At 48.6% G+C, this 5209-nt stretch overlaps 1 protein-coding gene across 1 annotated transcript in view; it reads left to right on the top strand.

Moving 5' to 3' along the window:
• Positions 1–347: 347 nt before the first annotated feature.
• Positions 348–5209, top strand: part of WIPF1 (WAS/WASL interacting protein family, member 1) — a 162032-nt gene continuing 157170 nt past the window's right edge. Inside the window, exon 1 of the mRNA XM_006866656.1 lies at positions 348–473. The gene's annotated coding sequence lies outside the window, so the exon portion shown is untranslated. The remainder of the gene's footprint in view (positions 474–5209) is intronic.

The following is a 5209-nucleotide window of genomic DNA, read 5'->3' as shown; positions in this document are numbered from 1 at the left end:
AAAACTGGTCCCTTTTTTGTGAACAGAAGGGAGGTAATGGGTAAGGCTTTCCCTGCGAGTAGAGGAAGGAGGCCCAATGTTTGGGTCTCCTCTGCAAATACTTGCCCTGGACCCCATGGCCTCGTCCTCCACTGAGCAGCTGGCCGCGCGTTCCCTCCACATCCTCTGCCGAAGCGAGGCAGTGGGCGCGGAACCTTGGCCGCAGACAGGGAGCGCGGCCCGCCCAGCCCAGCACGAAGGCCCGCGGCTGCGGCGGCCTCGCGCGCGTCCACATGTGGCGGGGCCGCCGGGGGGTGGCGGGGAGCCGAGGGGGAGGGTTTACATCACGGCGAAGTTCCCGGATGGTCGCAGCCTCCGGGCGCCGAGCGCTTTTCCTGCCGCCCGGCTCAGCCCTTGCTGACCGAGGGAGAAGTTTCCCGGAAAAAATGCCCGGTGCGCCGCGGGGCAGGGGAGCCGCCCGGAGCCGCAGCGCGGTAAGGACACTCCGCCGCCGCCGAGGGACCACACGGGGCGGGGTTCCGGGGTCTCGCGCAGCGCTTGCGGACACACCGAGCCGCTAGGACGTCCGGAGGGGCTGGCTCGACGGCGGGCTGTGCAGCGCCTTGGGCACGCGATGGGCACGGGCCGGGGCGCAGGCCTTCGAGGCCGGCACTGTCCCGCGGCCTCGGGAGGGAGGAAGGGAAGAGGGAGGGAAGGGCGCGACTCCGGGACCCGCGTCCTGCTGCCGGGCCGGCAGACGGTCCGGGAGGAGGGGCGCGGGCCGGGCGCGCCCCTGAGCTCTGCGGTCCCGAGTCATCCGGCGGCGCTCTCACCCGGCCGCTGTGGTTACTTCACCGAGATGCGCTAGACCCGCATCCGTTCCCGCCCGGGCGGCTCGGGGCTTTCTCTGCGGCCAGTCTACGCCCTGAAACTGTGTCCTTCCCCGAGTGGCCTCCTGTGGGTGCTCAGTTGCGGGTAGGCGTGGACGCGCGCGTTCTCCGTGCCCGTGGACTTTGGAGGCGCGTCAAGTTCTTGGCATTGCCTTTCGTGAGGCCTCTCGTGAACTCTCCGCATAGCTTCACCACTACATTTTAATGTTAAACGTACTTTACTTTCTTAACAAGAAAGTTGCAAGTGCAAGGAAGATCAGCAAACCTTGACTGGTGGCTGACTTTGAACTCCTGGAGATTAACAAAGGGCGTGTCTGTGAGAGGGTTTTTTGATCCTATTTAATTTAATGGAGCCTTGGTATGGAGCTGTGGGCTAATGAGTCGGACTGCAAAGTCGGTGGTTCAAGCTCACCAGCTTCTCCTTGGAACTCCTTGGAAACACAGGGTCGCTATGGGTCGGAATTCAGGGCACTTAAAAATAACAATTCAGGGTATAGTCCCTTGGGGACCACTGACTCCTGAGTTCCCTGGGAGGTGTCTTGAGTTGTCAGCAGTGACTGAGTGGACTTGATCCCTCTTTCTGAAAAGCGCGTGTCAGTTCTGCTTTCAGCCCCCATCGTCACAATAAATCACCCCGACCAGTCCCCATTGCTAGCTAGGGTCGTCTCAAATTCAGGCTCATGCAGATGCAGATCCCAGGCAGATTCCCACCCTGACTGGGTTTTCATCGACTAGCTTCCCCAAACAAAATCCAAACTCTACTGTAGCCTCCTTTCCAGTCATTGGCATATTTTGCCCTCTTCGAAAAATGCCCATTTGTATAACAGATAACATGTGACTCCTAAGAAATTTTCTATTTCAGTTTGTAAAGCTTTTTTTGTTTTGTTTTGTTTTTAAGCCGATTTTTAAAATTAAGGTGAATTTTACTTAACATGAAGTTAACTATTTTAAAATGTACAGTTCAGGGCATTGAATACATTGACAATGTTGTGGGGGCACCATGGAAATCACCTTTTGGCTTTCTAGGTCAGAGAACCCTGAGCAGGCCATCTGTACCTGGCATTTGAATCCCTTCTCACTGTGCTAACACAATATTTACCTGCCTGTCATCTCCACAAGATTGAGTCTCAGGAGCAGTGGAGTGTTTTATTCTCCAAATCACTAGCTACCTATAGGAGCTAAGTATCTGGGGAATGGAAGTGTGCAAGAGTAGAGTCTTCAGATGTTACTAAAACATCATCTTTCTCCCTTGGATCTACCCAACTCCTGCATAGGTTTGGCTAGCAGAGAAGCACATAAACTGTCAACCCATGTGAAGTAGACAAAAAGACTGGTAAACCAGGTACAGATCAAATCCTGGAACATTTAGAAAGAATGAAATCACTTCCAACTGGGGGTCTGGTAGAGAGGGTGAGGTGGATGTCTTGTTTTACTTGTTTGTTCACTTCACAAATTAAGTGTCTACTGTGTACTCACCCTCTCTCTGGTGCCTTTAGGGTGATGCAGAGCCTCATGCATCTCCTTCAAGAAATGGGGTTGATAACCTTTGCTGTTTTTCCATTAAAGGATTTGAGAAACAAGTTAGATAATGGGGGTGAATCAGCATAAGACATTGGGCACCATACAGCATGTGGCACCGAGACACAAGAGAGCTGATGAGCTAAAAGGAAGTGGGGGTAAAGAGAACATGGTATGTGCTTACGTTTGCATTGTATTGTCTCAGGGGCTCTGGCCTGCGATAATCAGCAGTGTACCATACTGGGTCTGTGTCACTCACTGGCGTTAGTGTTTCAAGGTGTTCCTGGCGGTGGGTTTATTTTAGGGATATATGTGACGTCCACAAAACACACCAGAAAGACAAAGCTAAACAAAAGTTGCCTTTTATTGTGACGCTGTTATTACTAGTTGCCATTAGTCAGCTCTGACTCACGGTCCATGTACCTTGGAATGAAATGCTGTCCAGTCCTGCCCCATTGCCGTGTTGGGTAGCTAGTTATGGACCACTATGATCCATAGGGTTTTCATTGTCTGATTTGTAGAAGTAGATTGTCGGATGTTTCTTCGTTGTCCATCTTACTCTGGAATATCTGCCCAAACCTGTTTAGCATCGTTCACTGACAGGTGCTGGCTAGTGACTGCTACTGAGATGCATTTGCTGGGAATCAAGCTCAGGGTTCCTTCATGGAAGGCAGGGATCCTACCACTGGGTCACCACTGCCTCCCTTTGTTGTGAAAGCCCTTTGTTTTAAAGCGTCTGATATTGGGGAAAGGAGCCCTGGTGGTACAATTCAAACCCACCAACTGTTCCAGGGAAGAAAAGCCAGGCTGTCGGTTCCCATATAGATTTATAGTTTTAGAAATTGTAAGGAGCATTGTTACTCTGTTCCGTAGGGTTTCTGAGAGTCAGAATCGAATCTATGGCAGTGGGTTTGGTTTTGGTTTCAACCAAAACCAAAGGTTTCCTTGAAACCTCCTTCCAAGGTTGTTATTATTATGTGCCTTGGAGTTGGTTCCGACTCACAGTGACTCTGTGTAGAGTTTGCAGTTAGCATTCCAAAGCTTATCCTGATGTTTCACAGTCTCCCAAATTCCTAATGATTACCTCATTGGGGTCTCCTGACACTGTGCCAACAACGCACAATAGTGCCATGGTGTTCAAAGGTTTGGTAGATTTCTGCTTTGTGAATCACTCTTAGCCCAGACCTACATAATGCGAATCAGGCCACAGTAGGAATCAAGCCAGATAGCCAGTCAGCATTGAGGGTCCCTGCTAGGCGCTGAGCTAGGGGTGGAAGGGAAGACCTAGCTCAGAAAGAGCTGGTGCTTGCCCTTGGTTCTTACTTCTGACAGGGGACTCTGGTTCAAACAGCAGAAGTGCCAAGACAATGTGGCAAATAACATTAAACAACAAAAGTACAGTTCAAATACAGGGAAATTTGGAAGAAAGTGAAATTACATCTGGGTGAAGGGAGTCAGTTCGTCATTCATTTGTCCATTGAACAAACATTTGCTGTTTACTATGTGCCAGACATAGAGAAATGTAATGACACAGGCACTGTGTTACACCTTCTCTGCTCAAATTGAGAAAGAACTCAGGTTTCACATCCCTGTTGACAAACACCTACTTCCTCACTCAGCCTCCCTGTATGGCCCAGCCCTAACATTTATTAATTGTTCTTCACCCTGTAGGCATTGTGGCCAGTAATTAACTCTGTCTTTTGTGAACTTGGTTGTTGTTACATGTTGAGTCAGTTCTGACTTAGAGTGACCCAGTGTACAACAGAAGGAAACCCTGCCTAGTCCTGTGCCAACCTCACAATTGTTGATGTGTTTGAACCCACTGTTGCAGTCACTGTACCAGTCCGTCTCCTCGAGAGTCTTTCTCTTTTTCAATGATCTTCTAATTTACCTAGCATGATGTCCTTTTTCAAGGACTCTTCTTTCCTGATAACACATTCAGAGTAATTAAAGTGAAGTCTCTCCAGCCTCACTTCTAAGGAGCTGTACTTCCTCTAAGACAGATTTGTTTGTGTTTCTGGCAGTCTATGATCTATTCAGCATTCTTCTCCAACATTATATTCCAAGGCATTAAATCTTTTTTGGTCTTCGTTATCCATTGTCCAGCTTCCATATGCATATGAGGTGATTGAAAATGCCTTGGTTTGGGTTAGGTGCACCTTAGTCCTGAAGGTATATGTTGGAAAAATAAAAGCTTTAGGCTCACCAAAAGCCCCCATAATACCTTCACTGCTTAAAACTCAACATGTCTTAACTATTATGGTAATTTGGTTGTTAGACTTGAAGTTTATAAAGGCTTGATTCTGTAAAGCTTTGGTGAGGCCCAGGAGTTCCCCCCTCCCCCCAGGTGGTGCTGATGTGATATCCGGTACATCATGATGGGCCACAATAGATGGGCAGTCGGTAGATCTTGGTTCCAACCCTAGAGTAAGTTCCAGAAGTCTCTGTCACTTCATCTTTAAAACAGGAGTAAAACCTCCACCTCCAAGGGTCATGATGAGGAGCGGATGAGGTCATGTATGTATTAAGGATCACTTAGCAGGTTGTCTGGGACTGACTTGCTGCCTTGTGTTTATGGGCTATTATTATTATTAGCATTATCAATGTCAATATATACAAAATACTGTTATTTCTCTCTTTACTTGGAATTACAAAAAAAGCCTAAACTTAAGAACTGCCTTTTCTGTAAATTAACGTTTAATAATCCCTTAGTTTTCACATGAATCACTTCATTTATTCACCACAGCCTCAAGGAAAAACCTCACAGAGAAGAAATAGTATTTGAGGACTGCTAGCCTGCGTGTGGCGCTGTGGGTTAATGC

This window comes from Chrysochloris asiatica, unplaced genomic scaffold, assembly GCF_000296735.1.
Source record: "Chrysochloris asiatica unplaced genomic scaffold, ChrAsi1.0 scaffold00094, whole genome shotgun sequence".
Classification (NCBI taxonomy): Eukaryota; Metazoa; Chordata; class Mammalia; order Afrosoricida; family Chrysochloridae; genus Chrysochloris; species Chrysochloris asiatica.
Note: the sequence above shows the minus strand (reverse complement) of the source record. Positions and strands in the feature narration are given on the sequence as shown.